Source organism: Physeter macrocephalus, chromosome 10 (genome assembly GCF_002837175.3).
Source record: "Physeter macrocephalus isolate SW-GA chromosome 10, ASM283717v5, whole genome shotgun sequence".
NCBI classification, from domain to species: domain Eukaryota; kingdom Metazoa; phylum Chordata; class Mammalia; order Artiodactyla; family Physeteridae; genus Physeter; species Physeter macrocephalus.
In genome coordinates, this window is record NC_041223.1 from 42,053,168 (window position 1) to 42,075,428 (window position 22,261).

A 22,261-nucleotide genomic window follows, 5' to 3' on the forward strand; every position below is an offset into this window, starting at 1 on the left:
ACTTATCTTTTTATTGAGCTTCTAGCACTGCTTTTCCTTTTCTCTGACCTATTTTGCTTTTTTAGGATTTTCTAGTCTGTGGATCCATAAGTAAAAAGGACTCTTCCCTACATAAAGAGATTTGAAACACAGGAAGTTTCACAGCAAATGACAAATGGCTTGACTTTAAGAGAAAAAAACCCCATGATCTTAGGTACTGAGCATGTTTTGGCAAAATTACCCACTGGTCAACCTATTACTCAAAATTTATGATACGATTAAAGTATTTTACCAAAAACGAAATTGTGAATGCAGAGTAATTCTACGATATAGATGAAATAGCTCTGAATCATATTATTTCTACCTACTAAAGTGACACAGAAAGTACAGTATGCATAACAAGATAGGAAAAAAATTAATGAAAGAAACACACAAGCTGCCTGGGACAATACAACAGAAATTCAAAAATTGTTGCTTTTTTGATTGGCCAGCTAAGAAATTCTAAAATGTTATAAAATAGACATTATTCATCACCAACATACTAATGACCATAAAAATTAACATGAATGGATTCTAATTTAGTCAAAGCTTCTTTTTTTAAAAAAAAAAAAAGAACATTATGAATAGAAACACTTAAAGAATATTTTAACTGAAAAGGCTTCTAGTAATATGGCTCCCTAAACCTATTTTGAGGATCATAAAGGATATGTTTATAAGCCCTGATGTAGCCTAACTGAAAAAAGTTTGGAATAAAGAAATGACTTAGGCAAAGGTTTGCCTTTTGTTTTGGGAAAGACAAACTTAAAAGTCTGGATCCTAAAGAATCATGAGAATTCCTCTCCAACAAAAACATTGTTTATAGTTTAGTATTAGAATAAAATCACTTTCCCAAGAAAAACTTGGTGTACTGATCATCATCAAAAGACACAATTAGGGACTTCCCAAGTGGCACCGTGGTTAAGAATCTACCTGTCAATGCAGGGGACATGGGTTTGATCCCTGGTCTGGGAAGATCCCACATGCCGTGGAGCAACTAAGCCCATGCACCACGACTACCGAGCCTGCGCTCTAGAGCCCACGAGCCACAACTACTGAGCCCAGGTGTTGCAACTATTGAAGCCCACGCTCCTAGAGCCTGTGCTCCACCAAAAGAGAAGCCACCGCAACGAGAAGCCCGCACACCACAAGGAAGAGTAGCCCCCGCTCACCGCAACTAGAGAAAGCCCGCCCAGCAACAAAGACCCAAGGCAGCCAAAAAATAAATAAAACTAAAAAAAAAAAAAGACTCAAATTCAGAGTAAAAAAATTGAATATGTAGAGGCCAAAATTAGGTATATAGAAAAACTGGACATGTATGTAGAAATGTATATGTAGAAAGACACATTTCACATATTTTATTGTTATATTGAAAAGTTTAAATCAGTAGTCACTGACTTTATAAGCAGAAGGGCTATAATGCAAAAACTATGTGTCTTCTTTTAAACAAAGGAATGTTACTGATTTCATTAAACATATATTTAAGTATATATTTTATTATAGTTAATTAGAACAAAATATTTAAATTTGTTTATGATTATGAATATTGGACATTTGCCAAGAGAGTAGATTTCAGGTGCTCTCATCACACACACACAAAAAAGTAAATACATGAGGAGAAAATTAACTTGACTATAGTAATCATTTCACTATGTATATGTATATCAAATCATTGTGTTGTACCTCTTAATTATACATACTTTTTATTTTAAAAATAAGTAAATTTTTAAAAATTTAAAATAAAACAAATAAAATTCTTAACCAGCCAATCAGTGGATCCCATTATAATTATTAGATAAGCATGCTTAAGCTATAATTCTAAATAAGCATTGCTATGAAAGTGTTAGCCATCTACCCACAACACTTGACTTATGAAATTCATGGCTCCCTGAATCTACTGCACCTCTGTAAATCTGCTATTTCCTTCAGCCCATGGTTTCCTGAGAATTGTAATTTTTGTCTGGGATCAAAACATGATGCAGGAGAGAGGTAGTAACAGCATTACACCATACAGATTAATATCCAAAGAGATACACAATGATGATATATTTTTTTCAGTTTGGTAAAGTCCTGCATCTTTGAATCAGAGTGCTGACTCAGTACAAAGTATGAAGCTTTATTCTAATTTTTCTGTTGTAGAAAGTAAGGTCAAACTAAAGTCTGGTAATGATTTTCTCAGTCCAAAAATCTATTCCATACTTTTTTTCTTTTTCTTTTAGCAATTATATTTCCTTTTATCTTGATTATGCCATTTTGAAATTTTCTTTTAATGCATCTTCAAGGAACTTATATTGGGAAAGCCTTCATAGTATAAGCTGTAGTCTAAAAATTATTTTGAATTATAAGTCCTGTTGCTTCGCTATGAAGCTATCAAAACTTATTTGGTACATGGAGCAGTGATACACCCTTACTACACAGGTGTGAAAACTGAGGGCCAAAGTGGTTCAGTGGGTTGTGCCAGATGAAACAACTGGAAACAGGTGGAGGTGTGATTACAGATCAGATATTTAGTTTTCATTATAACTGTTTTCTAATTTTACAAGTGATAAAAATATGATACAATGAAGATTGTTAGTAACAACAGTAATATCATAACAGCAAGAGGACAGCGGTAAGGGATTATCAGAATTAAGTGACAATGTAAGATTCTCTAGTTCTTCACTGTAAAGAAATGGACAAAAATTCATATGTAACTGAGACTGAAATTTGAGATATACAGTCAAAATATAAGAAGCAAATTATCCCACACTTGCCATTAAAAGGGATAGGGAGTATGCAAATGAGTAGTTCCAGGAAGTAGTGCAATTAAATAAAAATTATCTTTCCAGGTTAGAGTGGCAACAATTTAACAGTCTGATATATTTTCTCTGCAGATTAAAAGAAAAGTTAAACACTTTATACCAGCATCTTTGAGTAAGAACACCAGCCACCTTTTTGCCAAAGGAGTAAACTTAAGTAACTGTAGCATTGATAAAGGTAGATTAAGGAAGTGAGCCAGGTTGCAGAGTTTTCTACTAATACAAAACAGGGAAATAATCAGGCAGTATCAAAAAATGAGGACTATCTATATATATCTTAAAGGTCTCTGGTCTATATCAAAAAAGAAACAGTTTCTTCCATACTCATCACCACACTACACTCAGCTCCCCAATTAAAGAGAGTAACATTCTGAAGCTATCAGAGTCACATACCACTACAGACTGAATTGTGAATTCCAAAAGTTCATATGTTGAAGCCCTAACTTTAAATTTGATGGTGTTTGGAGATGGGGCTTTGAGAGATAATTAGTTTTAGATAAGGTCATGAGGATGGAGCCCTCATGATGAGATTAGTGCCCTTATAGGAAGAGAAAGAGCCACCAGAGCTCTCACTCTCTACCATGTGAGGACATAGTGAGCAGGTGGCCAACTGGAAGCCAAAAAGAGGGCTCCACTGGAACCATAACACCTAACACTTTTCTTGGACTTCTCAGCCTCCAAAACTGTGAGAAAGAAATGTCTGTTATTTAAGCCAGCCAAGTCTGTGCTATTTTGAGCAGATAAATAAGCCAGAGCAGATTAATAAACATACCTACTCTATCAGTTTCTCATTTCTATCATCCATTTAGATACTTTCTGGTATATCAGGCAGAAACAGAAATTAGGATAGCACATGGTGGTACTTATAGAAAGGATCTGGAGCTTGTGAGAAGAAACTGTTAAAACTCTAGATTGATTTACAGTGAAAGAATGACATACTCTTTGATTCTCTAGGATGAAAATTATTTCATTCAGCAGTTCTTAATGGAGATGGGATGGGCAGTAGGGCTGGAGATAGGAGTGGAAGGAAGTGATAGCATTCCTTGTAGTCCTTTATTCAAAATGAGTAGATTCAAAGTAGAACCCAGACATGTATATTTTGAATAAAGTTCTTCAGCTCAGGGCTAGAACTAGGGTAAGGTGTGTGAGGTACTCTCTTCAAGCACATTTAAGGAGGCACCAAAAAGTTCAGTAATCAAGATATATAATGTTTTATTGAAATATTTTTAAATGCAAAAAATCAATGTTGAAAAAAAAATCAAAACTTAAAATAAAGCCAGGATGTGACCCTGCATCTGCATGACCGTGTCTTACTCACCTCATCCTAATCCAACGTTTGTTCCAATAAAACTTTATCTATAAAAACAGAGGCCACCCATGGGGCACTGCTTCCCAATTTGATTTTATAAAATATTTTACAATATTGCATTACTTAAATATAACATGTTTATGCACAAGTATTATTTGTCTTGATTACTGAGATTTTCTTGGCATCCCTTTAAATTTTGCACCCAAGACAAAGTGCCTCACTTACTTTAACCTAGTCCCAAACCTGGAGAGAATCTAAAAGCACTGTCTTTTTTGAAAATCAATTCCTAAAACATTAAAAAAAAAAAAAGAAGAAGAAGTAAGTTAGGCATAGAGAAAAAAAATCACAACTTCAGCATGGAACAATATAAGATCAAGCCTGTAGTTACCAGAAATTGGACTACACACTATATTCATCAACTCAGGTTTAGATCTGAGAGTCTTTAGCACCCAAACACATGAAGAGGGCTCTAAAAACAATCAAAGCACCCTATTTTTAGCAAGTGCTTGACATGAAAAAAATGTATCCTCTTTCATACGTGAATGATTAAACTAGGGTGGAAACTATTAAGAGTCCAGTGCAAAAGAAAAGAGTGACATTATTATTTCAGAAGAGAATTAATATCTTTAAAATAATTTAACACAGGAAATATATAAGGACTTTAAAAGTAACAGCTCCATGTCTTAAAAAATTCAGATATAAATGCCTGTATGAACAAATATTAAAATATCATAAAGAGAAGTAGCTCACATTAAGGCAATTAGCTAAGATGAAGGCTGAGATGAAGGAGCAAGTTAAGAAAATAATTTTAAGGACATAAAAATGTAAGAGATTAACTTAACCTCCTGTAAAAAGAATTTAAAGAGCAGAAATGACTCAGAAAATTAACTTTTTAATATGCGATACAAAGACCAACTTCAAAAGTTATTCCAGATTTCAGAGGAAGAAAATAAAGGAACACAGAAATACGTATAATAAGAAAATATAATAAATATGGAGAAAAGAGAAATTTTTCTTCAAATATAATCCCAATAAATTTAGTTAAACCAATAAGTAAAATTATGAAAAGAAAACTTTCCATAGTTAAAAAAACAAAAGGAGCTAAACATACAGCTCAAGAGTTCATAATATAAAAAATAAGTGAAAACTAAAACATAGATATATCTTGGTACAATTTTTGAATTTCAAGAAAAATGTGTCTGTATATGTAATTAATGTATATGGAACAAAAATAAGAGTGGCTTAATCACAAATGTTTAGGAGTTGCTTAGAGAGAGCTATAACATTTTAACTGTGAGATGAAAGAAAAAAGGAAAAGGCAATATGTCTAAAATGGAAGATAAGTAACACTATTTTCCCTAAGTTACTATGTTAATTTAATAAAATTACAAACAATATCTTAAATGGGATGTTCTGAAATTTATCAATTTGAATTTCCATAAGAAAGCATAAATACACGAGAATGGCTGTGAGATTATTTAAAGAGTAAAATAATAAGGATACTCTTGACATATTCGATATATTTTGAAAATATAATATTTTATATAGGAATAAACATTCAGACCAATGATAAAATCAAAGATAATGGGAAACAAATATAATGGTATATGCCAAAGTTTAACATAGGGTGTGTAAATGACTCACGAGTTTATGTTAAATGCTACTTAAAATTACTTGTTTTAAGTAACATTTACTTGTTAAATGTTACTTAAAAATTAGTTAATGTAAACAAATATATCAAGTTTAATCTCATCTTACAAAATATCCCAAAATCAATTGATTAAAAAAATTAAGTTAAGAGCATGTAAAAACTAGATGGAAATGAAATAACTAGATTTAAAACAAGACCACACAACTTCAAAGCAATTAGCAAAAAAGAGAGAAAAGCAAAAAACAGTGTCATGAAACTATGAAACAAAGTACAGAGTAAGAAAATATTTGCAAAAATAAAAAGCATAAATTAAAAAGGCAAAAGTGAGATAAAGTACAAGAGTTATAATAAATGTAAATGGATTAAAAGTATAGGCTATCATATTTCGGGCTGAATAAGGCCAGCTAAGGGAAGATATGATTTTCCCTTCAAAACCCCGAGTAAAAGGACGGGCTGAGAAAAAAGGTAACTCATTTAAAGTCCATATATAGAAAACTTGATTCACAATCCCACCTTCAAACCTATGCACACAGTCTTAACCATGCAGGGAAAAGAGAAAAAAAGAAGAACAAGAAAACCTAGAGAATTTTTCTCCTAAGAAATCATAGGATCTTTTTGGAAAGAACTAGAAAGACTAAAAGAGGCATCGTCTCTCCAGGGCAAAGTCCTCCACTTTATATAATGTAGGATGTTCTATGTGCATTTCCCATACCTCACTTAGGAAAACCAAGCTCTGCTGCCCACAGCCCTAAGGCAGGAATAAAATAAATATGACAAACTGGGCATTTTTCAAAATAGCAACATGTATGAGATTTGGTATTATTTAAATTTGAAACTTCAAACATAGAGATTAAAAATAAAGTATTTAAATATTATATTTTTGCAATGTGTTTTTCCTTCTATATAAACAGGAGAGCTGGAATTATTTTCTCTGCCCAAAAATGTCAATAATGAGGTTTGTTTTTGGAGAGTAAATATGTAATAGTGAATTGGGGCTTGAATCCTCACCTAGGAGCAATATTTTCAAGTCACTAATTAACAAAAACATGAATAGAATTTTTGCAATAATCTTAGTCACTAATTCTCAAATACTTGCCTAATTATGATATTCTGATGCTATATTTGGTTTACACTACTATATGGCACCACAATTCAGTAACTTCTATTCTTGTCTTTATTGAAACTGCCAGTTATAATTAAGAAAGGCAAACCTAAAAATGATAGTTCTATTCATAATGGCTTAAATCAGAGATTCATTTTGGAATTCAGAATTCAAAAATAGTCCAATTTTGGAAAAATATATCAGAAAGTCATGTTCTGAGAAAATAAACATCAACACAGAAAAAAGGACCAAATGAGTTTCTCAAATATACATTTGGGACAAACAAATCAATGTATACACTTAGGTAAATACATGTGCATACATTTGCAGAGAAATCACATTTGGAAGAATATTTAACTATGTGTGTTAATGTCAACCAAAAAGATCAGTTACATAATTCAACATTTGCTGGTGAACTGAGGTGGGGATTTTGCTCTGGGGGGCATAAATATGTTGATTTCTTCCAATAGTTCAAACATTTCTAGGCCTCCATATCCTTGCCCAGTCAAATAACTTCCAGACTATATTGTACATCCAGTCAATTAAGCAAGATCTTGAGTTGACTAAGGTTTAAGGTAAAAAAATATATATCCAATTTACTTGGTTCATTTAGTAACACAACAAATAGTTACCGAGCACCTTTTATGTTCCAGCCACTTTTCTACACTCTGGGAATGAAAAACAAAAAATCAAAACAAACAAACAAATGAGACCAAATATATACCCTGTCCTTTTGCAGTTTACTTGTTAAGCATGCATGTGGGTGTAAGTGTGTTGGAGGCAGGGGGACAGAAAATAAAAAATACAGGCCATAAGAATGTATGGCTATGGTGAAAAAGCAGAAGAGAGATATGACACGAGTGTGTTGGCAGGTGGCAGAAGGTAGGAGGTTCAGTGTTAAATTCTCTGACCAGGCAAGACATTACAGAGAAGGCGACACTTTGGGGAATAGCCAGATAAGGTAGAGGAACAAGCCTGTAGCTATTTATGGGGGAATTTTGCAGGCAGAGGGAAGAGCAGGTACAAAGGCTCTGAGGCAGAGGTATACCTGGCCCTTAAGATGCCTTAAGTGGATTAAGCAAGGCAAAAAGCACTGGGATATGGGGTCTGAGAGGTTAGTGTGTGTGAGAACGGTACACACAATTGTGAAACCTGTAGGCCATGGTGAGATCTTGGTTTTTATTCTGAAATGAGAAGATTTTTTTAATTTTTAAGAAAAGGAATTTACATATATTATATGCTCTGTTCTTTTTTTTGACAAAACTATTTCTGAATAATAATGGAATCCAAAGACATAAGCTCTATGTCTCTGCAAAATGTTAGTGCTTTTAATTAAGTTTATTTAAAAATCTAACATAGATCGCCACGTAAGCACCATCTATATATAACTTACTTATTTGACCAATTTACATTAAACTTTTCTCAACACAGTAATTCTGTGACTCTCAAAGTCATCATCTCCAAATGTTATTCAGTCATATGAAAAGCTTTTACTGATGATGAATATATACATCTAAATAGTTGGCATTATATATAGTTGTGTTAGCATCAGCTAGAAGAAACAAAGCCATAAATGACTTAACTTTTTTTCTTCCAACACAGACTGTAAATTTTTAGCCCTATCTCCTGTTTGTCTTATGTTTTCAATGATGGTTTCTGTTCAGGACATAAAATTTCTATTGCCTTCAATAGATACTCTTTTATAAAACTACCAACTGTAATAAAAATGCCATCTGGGCAATTTTTAACCTAATTCATAGCAACATATCACAGCAAAATAACTCGCTTTATATCTATGCACTTGTATTCAAAAAATAAGCCTGTGGAAAGTTTAGTCCATGTTTCAGTTCATTAAGTTTTTCATCATGAATCTTGCCATAAGTCTATCATAATCCTTAGTTTTTAGAGATATATATGATGGCACTTTCCATTCTATTTGTTCAACAGACATTTAGTTAACACTATCAACATATAGGAAAACTGTTTACTTCCACTAAGCAATAATCTTTCATTATTCTTGAAACTAATTGTACTTTCTTTCTTATGTCTACTTGAAAAACGTACAAATCGAGAATCTCTCTCTTCCAGTTAAAAAAAAATGGCACAAGGATGATGATGCATAGCAGCTGATACTTGAGCTTAAAATCAGGAGGACAAACAGGAGCGGAAATGCCATGGACAACCTGGAATGTGTGCATCCCATCTAAGAGTGGAGGCTCTTATTTCTTGCCAATTACTTTCATTTAGGAATGAAAGTTCAATTTGTCAGATCTTCCAATTTGCCAAAAATGCCAGAAATTTATATACTTAAGTAAAATCTACTAATTTTAAAATATCTGAATCAATTATTTTCAAAACATTGTGCAGATTAGACAAACTAAGTCTGCAAGCTGTGTTTATCTTCTTAGTCACTACTTTGTTATGGCTGCCTTAAAATCAAAGTTCCAATATCCACTTGATAAGATTTACAGGACAAGAAAGTAGAGAGAAGATGGGAGAGACAACATTTAAAAAAAAAAAAAAAAAAAAAAACCAGGAGAAAATTTCTTAGTAGTGAAGAAAGATATAACTCTTAAAACTAAAAGGGCCTGCATTTTAGGAGCAAAAAGAAAAATAATAGCAAAAACAAAACTCACACCTAAAAATAGAACAAGTATGAAGACAGAATACTAAAAAGCTTCCAGAGAGAATGGGGGAATAAAAGATTACATTTAAAAAAGTATAATTAGGGCTTCCCTGGTGGGGCAGTGGTTGAGAGTCTGCCTGCCAATGCAGGGGACATGGGTTCGTGCCCGATCCGGGAGGATCCCACATGCCGTGGAGCGGCTGGGCCCGTGAGCCATGGCCGCTGAGCCTGCACGTCCAGAGCCTGTGCTCTGCAATGGGAGAGGCCACAACAGTGAGAGGCCCGTGTACCGCAAAACAACAACAACAACAAAAAAAACCAAAAACCTGAGATTGACAGAAACTAAGAAAGCAAACAGTTCTTCACATATTTGGAAAAGAATATAGTCAAGTTTTCCATAATATTGGTACAAATGTAAAATTTAGCATGTGCATTAAATATTGAAAAATTATTCAAACAGTGATGAAAAATAAAATACAAAAATTCTCCCAACTTAAAGGACAATCGTTTTGAATTTTAAAAAATGACAGAGCAGAATAGAACCCTAAATCAGAATGTAAGAAATAAACAGATTTCATATCAGTAGAAAAGGACTATTTAATAACAAGGAAAGGACTTTAAAATACAGTAAGTACAAAAGAGGTATGCAAGCAGATACTTGTACACAAAGGCTCATAGCAGCAATATTCATGGTAGCCAAAAAATGGAAACAATCCAAATGTCCATCAATGGATGAAATGAAAAATAAAATGTGATATATACATGCAATGGAATTTTTTTGGACCATAAAAAATTGTGAAGCACTGATATATGTCATAATGCTTATGAACCTCAAAAACATCATGCTAAGTGAAATAAGCCAGACACAAAAGACAATTACTTTATGATTACATTATATAAAATAGGTAGAAGAGGTAAATCCAAGAGACAGAAAGTGAATTGGTGGTTGCTAGGCACTAGCAGTGGGGAGAGAAAGGAGAGTAACTGCTTAAAGGGCATAGGATTTTCTTTTAGGTAATGAAAATGTTTTGGAACTAGATAGAAGGGTTAATTGCACAACATTATAAATATACTAAATAACATTGAACTGTACAGTTTGAAATGGTTAATTTTATCTTATGTAAATTTCACCTCAATAAAGAAAAGAAAAACACACACAACTAGCAAAAATAAAATATTTTTTTATGATAGTATAAAACTATAAATTATTTAATATGATTTTGGAATTTCAGAGCATAACAATGAGAAAATCTAAACTGAATAATTAGTAGTAAAGAGTTTGAATCAGTAATCAAAACCTCCCAATTAAAAAAAAAAGTCTAGCAGCTACATGTAAAGGTATGAAATTAGAACACTCCCTAACACCACACACAAAAATAAACTCAAAATGGGTTAAAGACCTAAATGTAAGGCCAGACACTATCAAACTCTTAGAGGAAAACATAGGCAGAACACTCTATGGCATAAATCACAGCAGGATCCTTTTGGACCCATCTCCTAGAGAAATGCAAATAAAAACAAAAAAAAACAAATGGGACCTAATGAAACTTCAAAGCTTTTGCACAGCAAAGGATCCCATAAACAAGACCAAAAGACAACCCTCAGAACGAGAGAAAATATTTGCAAATGAAGCAACTGACAAAGGATTCATATCCAAAATTTAGAAGCCACACATGCAGCTCAATACCAAAAAACAGACAACCCAATCCAAAAATGGCCAGCAGAACTAAATAGACATTTCTCCAAAGAAGAGACACAGATTGCCAACAAACACATGAGAGAAATGCTCAACATCATTAATCATTAGAGAAATGCCAACCCAAACTACAATGAGGTATCATCTCACACCGGTCAGAATGGCCATCATCAAAAACTCTAGAAACAATAAATGCTGGAGAGGGTGTGCAGAAAAGGGAACACTCTTGCACTGCTGCTGGGAATGTCAATTGATACAGCCACAATGGAGAACACTATGGAGTTTCCTTAAAAAACTACAAATAGAACTACCATACGACCACGCAATCCCACTACCTGGCATATACCCTGAGAAAACCATAATTCAAAAAGAGTCATGTACCAAAATGTTCATTGCAGCTCTATTTACGATAGCCAGGACATGGAAGCATGTTAAGTGTCCATCAACAGATGAATGGATAAAGAAGATGTGGCACATATATACGATGGAATATTACTCAGCCACAAAAAGAAATGAAACGGAGTTATTTGTAATGAGATGGATAGAACTGGAGTCTGTCATACAGAGTGAAGTAAGTCAAGAGGACCAAAAAAATATCGTATGCTAACACATATATATGGAATCTAAGAAAAAAAAAAAGTCATGAAGAGACTAGGGGTAGGATGGGAATAAAACACAGACCTATTAGAGCATGGACTTGAGCATACGGGGAGGGGGAAGGGTAAGCTGTGACGAAGTGAGAGAGTGGCAGGGACATATATGCACTACCAAATGTAAATTACATAGCTAGTGGGAAGCTGCCGCATAGCACAGGGAGATAACCTCTGTGCTTTGTGACCATGAGATGTTTAAAAAATAAATTAATTAATTAAAAAAAAAAAAAAGTCTAGGAACAGATGGCTTTACTGGTGAATACCATTCTACCAAACATCTAAAAAAGAATTAATACCAGTCCTTCTCAAACTCTTCCAAAAAAAGAGGGAACATTTCCAAACTTATTTTACGAGGCCAGAATTACCTTGATACCATAATCAGACAAGGACACTATAAGAAAAGAAAATTAAAGGCCAATAACTCAAATAAACATAGATGCAAAAACCCTCAACTAAATATCCAAAAATACAGTTGAAGGATTATACATCATGATCAAGAACATTCCTGATGCCTTCCAACAGTGGTCCCTTTGCTTTTGCACATAATTCTAGATGAAAATCCTTCTCTAACATGTGGAGTATTACCTCATCTACAAGACTCAGCTCAAATGCCATCACCTCCTTGAAGCCTAGGATGCCAGTATACTTATAAGACTCTTGTCTTTAATGCCTCTCTCAGCATATTGGATGCATTTCAATAGCATTCACTTTAGGAATGTGCCTCTCTTTCTCCCTCTCACACATATACACCACTACTCTCCACAGTACCAACCCCCAAAGTCCTTGCTCATTTCTTTCTTCAGTGTGAGTTATCCCAATAGTTACAAAGTCCCATGCAAGGTTTTTTAAAGACTCAAACATAATTATTTTACTACAAGCAATGAGACAAATGTGTGTACAAAATCAACACACATATGTGGGCTAGAAAGAGCTTAGTTATGCTTCTCAATCATTAATTCATTTATTCAATAAACTTATTGAGTGACTACTAGATATCACTTTTCTAGGTTCTAGGGATACAGCAATAAAGTTAGTGGGAGGGAGAAAATAAACCTGTGTGTGTAACAAATTTTCAGGTGATAGTGAGTGTTATGAAGTGTAAGAGGACAGAGCGTTACAGGAGTTACTATTTGGGTTAAAAGGTCATTGATGCCCTTTCCAAGGAGGTGACAAATGAGCAAAGATATGATTTCTTCAGGCTGGTACCTCTGCCCAGCTTCCAAATCTAGTCTATTTCTAGTCAATTCTCCTTTGGTTCAGTTCTTTGAAACACTTTATACTTAAATGTTCTAGTTAAAATCAGGCTTACTATTCAATCCTTAGCTATTCAATTCTTGTGAAGGGAAAGCTTCCATAAAATCCAGTATCTTCAGCACTTTCAAACCAGATGCCAAATTTTTTTTTAAGTATTTTATTCTTTATATGCAGATTTACCTAGTATGAACTTTTTGCATCTGTTTTTCTATCTCTGAAATCTGAAGCATCTTGGAATCACTCTCAGCCACAGTATATTCATTGCTAGACACATATAAGCTCATCATAGGTGTTCATGTTGTCACCATTTTGAGTTATGTGTACTGTTAATAGTTCATGTATTGAATTTAATTGCCTTTTCTACAGCTTCAGAAAGATTACATTCTGTTTCTGCTTTAAAATGAAATATTCTTTTTACTCAGAAATGAAACAAGCATGGCTTAAGTGTGAAGCAAATATTTGTCACTGAAGGAATAAAATTTTCTGGTCCCCATTAGTCTTCCTTCTTCCAGCAGACTAGATGGGGCTTGTTCACATGGTAGTAGCAGATGTCCAAAGAGAGAAAGGAGAGATGCACAGGTCCTCTTGAGAACAAGGCTCCCCACTGGTTCTGTGGTACTTCACCACATTCTGTTAGACCAAGCAAGTGACAAGGTCAAGGTGGGTACAAGGGGTGGGGAAGTAGACACTTTCCCTTGGAGGCAGGAGCTGCAACATCACACAGGAAGGAATGTGTATATGGGGAGTAGTGGAGGATTGAGGCTACTTTATAAGAAACCTACCCAGTACTACATACTACTATCACAACAAAATGCAAAAAAAAAAAAAAAAAAAACCTGGAAAAGCCCTTGAATAAATGAAAGAAATTTCAAAATCCCGAGAATTTGGAGTGACTAAGTTCCGTGATTCTGGTGTTAAGTAGGGCTGTTATTAAATTATCAAATATTGATTTGTGAGACTTCTAACTTTGAACCAAACCTGCATAACTTCCAATGACAAATGATTCAAGTGATACAGATACGAGGCTGAAGTCTTATCCCATAGGAAATTCTGACAGAATCCTGGCATGCCTCAGAATTATTATATTAATGGTAAAAGTGCTAACGGTTTCAAGATCATGAGAATGGATTACATGTTTTCTATGTCAAGATGTCTAGTAGTGCTGTTCCAATAAATATAAAAAATTTAAGTGAAAAGAACAATTCGCAATATTTAATTGGTAGTTTTTCTTTTTTTTTAAGTGGTACATAAAATAATGACATATATTTCAATGAGTAACATATTAGATTTTCTTGGGGAGAAAAAAAAAGAAACTAAAATTATTCATCTGTTTCATCCTATCTATGGTTATGGATATACTTACCACACATCCAAGCCATAAATTGGTTTTTAATTTTACGTATGAAATTAGATAGCTTACATTCACATACCATTTACTTATTCTCAGATCATGGGTTAGTAAACTTTAGTGAGTGGGTCCTTTAGTGGGCATTGGGTCCTTAGGGTATAGAAGTGGGGAGTGGAGTCTAGGAAACTACATTTTGAACTAGGTACCCAAATCACACTTGTGCACCAGGAACCACACTTGGGAAAGTTTGTCCTTGATATTTTCTCTTAAATTGTCTCTTAAACTAGGTGGGATATAATGTTTTAATAATGATCACTTGATAGTAAGAGCTACAAACGCTATTAATAGACTTTGGTCTATTCTACTCATTATCTTTTAAAAGAAGTATTTTTAAAAAGGTATAAAACACTAATAGGAAAGATATAAATCAACTTTAGACTTACTTTCCACTTTGGAGAAGGAGGGATGGGATTAAGGAGAAGTAAAAGAGATGTTTCAACTGTGTGATGTTTTATTTCTTTTAAAAGAAGTATCTGTTGAGAACATTGCAAGCGTTAAGTCTGCCTGGTGTGTGGTTTTTGTGGTGGGTGCCATCACATAAGCAGTGTATATGAATGGTACACGCCCCCCCCTCCCACCCCAGCCTGGAGTTGTATGCTCCATGGTCTCCATACTCACATGCAAGAATACTAGCAAAATGTTGTCTTTTTAAAAGATACGTGGGGTGTATACAATAACATTATGGTGTTATCTTACTCTCTCTTTTTTTTTTGAAACTTACATAATTTCCAAAAAGTAGCAGTTACTAAAACCTCATTTTATTAGGTGGAATTATATGATATTGCCAAGAATTAATCATTTTGGACCTACAAAAACAGCAATTTCATGTGTTTCAACCCAGTATATACGAGAGAAAAATTCATCCTATCATTCCTGATATCCTATATATTAAATATCTTCTTCATCTGGGCTTGAAACAAGACAAAAAGAATTTGCTCAAAATCCACTTAATCATGTTATCTCCAACCTTGTACTAAACTTAATATCTAAACAAACATTACAACTTAATGTAAATATAGTGTACAGTTTTCATTCAACACTCAAGACTCATTTTTCCTTATACAGAGAGAGAGCAGGTAAATATTGTCTGGACAGGCACCTATGGGCCAGAGTCTCAATGCTGTAAGCTTGATTGTTGACATTTAATTTCTTGCCTATGTATTACAAGGAATAGACTTTTAGCATTCTTTAATGTCTAGTTATTATTATATTACTAGTCCTGGGAAGTTTGATTACATTCTTTCCCTACTTTTAAATTTTTTTCTTTATTTTTTAAATCCCTTGTTTGTTCTTTTTCCTGGAGTTCATAAGCATTTACTCATGACACCTACTATGTACCAGCCACTGTGCTAGGCACTGGGGCTACAAAGTTGAACAACACAGACATCCCAGCTTTTACAGAGCTGATGTGATGTCTGCCTGTGCTGCTAGTCCTTCCTCCTTCAACTTAACTGGGCTCACCATGCTGGACTTGGGGTAGTACTACTGCTGGGCTAAGCTCCCAGGATGGAGGATTTTCTGCAAATCCTTTGGACATTTTCCCCTAAAGCTCAATCTGTACATACCCAGTGTTCCCACATTGGCCATCCAGGTTGTCAGAATGAGACTTTACAAAACTCATTAACAGGGACTATTTAACACATGGACTGGATCTATACCTACCCTGTAGGAAATGCTAAAAACTGAGAAGGAAGTGTGGACCTCCTGGTAAAGTAATCCAGGAAAAAAGCACATGCTATCTCTATGAGCATCCTGGGAGCCAATCACTTTGAAGCAGTGGCTCGCCAACTTCAGTGCCCCTCAGAATCACCCAGAGGTTGTTACAGCATGGATCACTGGGCCACAGGGAGTTTCTGATTCAGTGGGTTTGGGGTGGGACTGAGAATTTGCATTTCTGCTCATCCTTGTCTGAGAACCATATTTTGAGAACCTTTGTCATAAAACCTCCTGAAATTGTGGAGAAAAAGAAGGAAATGGCTACTTTTGCACTATAATTTGGAGATTTTTTGCTTTCAATTTTCATTTCTAGTATGAGTGGTTTTTACTTACTGTTTCAGTTACTTACTTATCGTTTCGTCTAAATCATTTTTTTTCTACAAGTATCTAAATAACTGAAAAATTCACCCAATACAATAAAATAAAATCACTAGAGTTCATTTTTGTATCAATAAAACAATATGAATTTGGTGTTTGCTTTGTCTGTTTATTATGAACTTTTCCAAAGACTGTGCTCTCTTACAGTCTCAATCCAAGACTTCTGGATTCCTTTTATGTAAAAATTAGAAAAACATGTGAAACGATACAAATGACAAACAATAACTGAATTTTACTGTTTTAGTTCTGTCTTGGGTAAACAATAAGTTAACATTATATGATTCTTTTAGACTTCGTGGATGTGAGAGAATTACATCATCCTAGAACAAGGCTAAAATTCTCCAAAATGGAAAGATGATTGATATACTGTTGACACCAGAATACAAGATTAGTGTTCAATTGACCAATAATCTATTACTTTATCATAGAAATTTGCTCTTAGGTTAAGGACAGATCAAGATTATTTGAAACTTTAGAGTTCATGAGCATTTTTGAATGCTCAAAGGAGTAAAATATTTACATTAAAATATGGTTTAAAATTTTAAATATTTCTTAGGAGTCATGTTTCCTTTTTCAGAATAAACTAAATATTTTATTTTTTAAAATATTTAACCTATACGTTATACATTGGGAAGGTCATTTCCAACGTGGTTTTTGATGTTGAACATCACAATAATAATGTTGACAAATGGGACTGTGCAGAGCTCTCCCAGTTCTTCTGAACAGACCACTTCAGGGACTATAGCAGGGATGAGGGAGGACCAACTTGCTGTGCTCTTGTCATGTAGGGTACAAGAAAGTTTTGATTCCTGAGTAGTCACGGGGGCACAACATTCCATGATATGCTGTTAGTTACTGAAGGTAAAATTTACCAATGGAATTTAGAAATGATGGATCTAACTTCCAGGGAGGTGGTTCACTAGGTACATAAGGAAATGCAAAGTAACTAAAAAATTAAAATATGCAATTCCCTGGTTGTTATTATTATCAGCTATTATAATGGTTAAAACAGAATTAAGAGACAGATCAAGTTTAGATTCTGGCTGTTTCAAACTACAACCTCTATCTCAGGCACCCTACCAAAGGAATGTGTTGGAGTAGAACCCTGACACCAGGTCAAGTTTAGATTTTGGATAGCCTGAGGTAGAACTGCTAGCCTCAGAGCCACTGCCAAAGAGAAAAGTTATGCTAAAACAAGGACAGCAAAGAAGGCTAGACTGATTTCCAAGACAATGGAGAAAAGCAAAGAGAAAAGTCAGTGGATTCATCCCAGCAGAGTGGAAATCTTTAAATGGTTGTTAAGAGCCGGAGTGAATAAATTAAGCATTGATGTGGTAAAACAAAGGGGAAAGAGAAGGGGGAGAACCAAGGGGCTCATCCCAACAGAGTAGAAAGCAGTTATTTAAAAATCAGATCAATAAAGCAGACGTTGATGGAGTCAAAACAGAGATCTTAAAGCAGCACTCTCAGAGGCTGGGTGGACCAGTAGTAGCCCCTGTTGGTCCCTCAACATTAAAGTACTCTCAACAGATCTGCTTTATTCAACCTAGTTTGGGCAATGATCCCATAAGCAATCTAATCAGTACAAGGATTGACCCTTCCACTGCGGACTCAAAGTCTTATGCATATGAATGGGTAAAAGGATCAGGGAGTGGAGAAAAGACATTTCTGGGACTCCTTTACATGGGAGCCCTATGCATTTTGGTATCAAACCCCACTGGTGAAACCCTAACACGAGCTGCAATTAAATTGAAAAGATATAGAAATTTAAGAGTTGAGAGAGTAAAGTGAAAGTCTGGATGAAAATTGCAATATCTGAACAAACTTTATGTGAAGTAGTAGCACCTCTTTTACTTGAATGTATTATGGGGATAGGATGAATGTATTATATTACTGGGGAACATTTCCAACATTTCTCCTACCTAGTATAAAACTGAAGGTATGTAAATCTACCCTTCAGGCAATATTAATTAGACACACTAAATGGCAACCAATAAGATAGCCCGAGCCCATGCAAATTATTACTTTGAAAGAGAGTCGAATAGAAGCTGGAATGTTGGTATGAACAAATTATTTGTACAACTGTCTACTGAACATAGATGGGTGCTTATTACAAAAGCCTGTGAGCATCATCCAGCAATAACTACTGGGATTTCAGACAAGAAAATGTCCTTCTGAGAAACAATTAGCTAGATATTGGGTTTTTAATGAGACTGCCCCTATGGCTGAAGGGCATAAAATAATCCTGAAGACTGAAATACCTCTAATATCTTGAATGATGTCCTAGAGATGCTCTAATAGGAAGACAATGCCCAGAAGAGTTCCAAAAGAAAACTGAAATGGTTTATATAAGAACATGCTATTGGGGGAATGCAAGAAGATATTAATGAGCAGGAAGGCTCTTCTCCCCTAGAGTCAACTTTGGAAATGCTTGACCCTATTGCTACTTGGGTGGTGCCCATAAACTGCTCTTGCTGGACTAACAAAGAGCTGTTTGGTTTATGCATGGTAGTTCCAAGGGAAATGGACAGCATCTTATTTGGAAGGCCACCACTCTGAAGAAGGTAGATCAAATCAGGTTGTTGGGCTGAACTGCATGATTTTTATCCCTACATTTGGGATTTTACCACTAATGGGCAGAAGCCAATATCCTGGCCATATGTTCAGGCAAAAGGACAATGGAAAACTAGCCTGTAAGAGGATGCCAACTTGCTGCATGGCCCTAGGGAAATCATTTATGAGAATCTGAGGAATGCATTAAAAAGTAGGACATGTTGATGCTCATCAGAATAATCCCCTTGCAGGACTGGAAGCTGATCAGAATTGATGAGCAGATATTCTGGTGTACTCAACTGAGGTGGCCACCTGGATTCATGAAATAAGTGGTCATGGGAATACTACAGCTATGCAGAGATGGACTGTATCTAGACATATTCCTCTTATACCCTCTGAGGCATAAAATGTTTACCAAAACTGTTCTGTTTGCCAAAAACAGACAAAGAGACTGCAGATGGCTGTGGGGAAGATTCCCTGGGGGTAAGGCAAACTTGCAAATAACTGGCAAGTTGAACTGATGCCATTAGACCCAGGAGGCTACAAATGAACACTCACAGGAATAGGTACTTACTCTAGACTGAATCCAGTGGTAGATGTAAATATGCAAAGTATTAAAAAAGAAACAGAACAGAAGATATTGCACCAATTTAAAAAACTGAGTCACATTTCTTCAGACCAAGAAATACTCTACAGTCCATAATGTCCAACAATGGGCAGAGATACAACATACTCAGAGTAATGGTTTGATAGAGAATTGAAATGGGCAATTGAAACATGGGTTGTCTAAAATGGGGCAATATATCAGCATGAAGGGCTAGCTTGCACACCATAACAAGTATGGGAGGGGGGCAAGGGAGTGCCCCCATTAGACAGATTCCTCGACTTTTACTTTTTCAGAAAAGAGAACTTTCTTTTCCGGTGAACTGGGGGAAGAAGGGGTTAGGGAGGATGCTGGTATGACTATACAATTCTTCCCAAATAACCTCAACTATTTTATTTTTCTTCATGTCACCTCAACTCCCTCGCCTACACACAAATCTGATGCAGTGGTGACAGGACTAGGACTTCCACTGCAGATATCAGAAGAATGATCCTTGATAAAAGCAGAAACTGTGACTATACTTTTAAAGATTTGTATCAAATTCCTAAGGTCCTGATTGACTAAATGGTGCCTTTTCCCCCTATAGCAAAATTAGGGTTGCCAGTGAATACAGCTATAAGCCTAGGGGTTGAGATAGCCCACACATTCTCTACCTGAGTAATCCTACCTGATATGGATGGAAATGAATAAAGGGAGAAGCACTTGCTAGACTATCATTGCTGCTTCCAATCTACACTAGGATGGCCAAGCTTAACATTCCTTCCAAAGAGGAAACGTTTGACTTTAAGTTCAAAGAAAGAGGGGTAGTACCTGAAGGTAAAGGAATGAATAAATGAATTATGCAGTAAGGGTAATCCAATGTAACAAAAGAGTCTTAGAGCAAGAGACAATATGGTCTCTTAGGTCAATTCTGCCAGATACCAGAAAGATTCCTGAGGCCAGTCTTGCTTTTGGAACCTGACAAGATCAAATGGAAACCTGAAACCTTAGTGGTCTCACACTGGGAGATAGTTTGGTCATATGACATGATGATGGAGTGGACTAACTGCTAGTGACAGAAAGGACTTTGGTAATGTGCCAATATCTTTTGACCCTTATTTTTCAGGTTACATCTACCATACTGCATTATGGTAGAATTCTGGCATTGTTGGTAAAATTATAGTATTGATATTCATGGTCAAGTCTGGACTAAATATGGTTACAATGCTATGAGAAAAATAAATCAGGGAAAATAGATAGGCAGTGCTGGTGGTGACGAAGTATGTGAGTACAATTTTAAATAGGGTTCAAGAAAGGCCTCACTGAGAATGTGACTTTAAAGTGGAAAACTGAAGAAAGTAGGAGAGGGAGTTGTGAAGCTGTCTGGGAGAAGACCATTTCAAGTGCAAACAATACAGTGCAAAATCCCTGAGGAAAGAACTTGACCTAGGTGGTTCAAGGGCAGAGAGCTAGGGGAAGAGTTGTAGGAGGAGAAGAGGAGAATGTTGGAAATTCAGATTGTGTGTAGTTAGAGGCCAATATGATACCCTTGGTTTTTACTCTGAGTACGATGAGGATTTTGAGCATGGGAGTGACATGATCTCGCATATCTATAAAGAATCACTCTGGCTGCTGTCCTCAGGAGGAAGCAAGGAGGCTAGTTAGCAGGTTATTACCATAATTCAAGTGAGAAATATTGGTAGTTTGGAATAGGGTGATAGTGGAAGAGGCTGACACAAACAGTTAGATGGCAAAGATGAGGCGACAAGATTTGTTGACAGAGGTGATGTGAATGCATGGAACAGAAAGGAGTCAAGGCTAACTTCAAGGAATTAGGCCCAAGGAACTAAAAGGATGGAGTTGCCATTCCCAGGGTTGCAAGGGACAACACTGCTGGAAGAGCAAGATTAAGGGCAGAAATCTGGGCTTAGTTTGGGACATATTAGATTTAAGGACATTTTTGGACATCCAAGTGGAGATGCTGACTAAGCAGTTGGACAGACAAAACTGGGGTCAGGGAAGAAGTTTAGACTGGAAGAAGAAATGTAGGTATCTTCAACATAAAGATGTTTTTTAAAGCCAAGAAACTAGAGGAGATTAAGAGAGTCAGTGTAAATAGAAAAGATAAGAAATCCAGATGGCCAAGCCCTGGGGCATTTAGTGTTTAGATGAGGAAAGAGGAAGCAAAAGAAAAAGAAAGTGTAGCTTTGAGGTAAAAGGGTAACCAAGAAATGTAGGTGTCCTGGGATCTCTGAGAAGGCCATGTTTTAATGTGGAGGGAGTGATCAACTGTGAAAAATGCTGCTCTAAGTCTAGTAAGACAAGCACCAATTTAGTCACAGGGGATCAATAATGTCCTCAGCAAGCAATTATTAAAAACAATTTTCTAAACCAAAGGCTAAAACTTAAAAATACCAAGGGCTTCCCTGGCGGCACAGTGGTTGAGAGTCCGCCTGCCGATGCAGGGGACACGAGTTCGTGCCCCGGTCCGGGAGGATCCCACATGCCGCGGAGTGGCT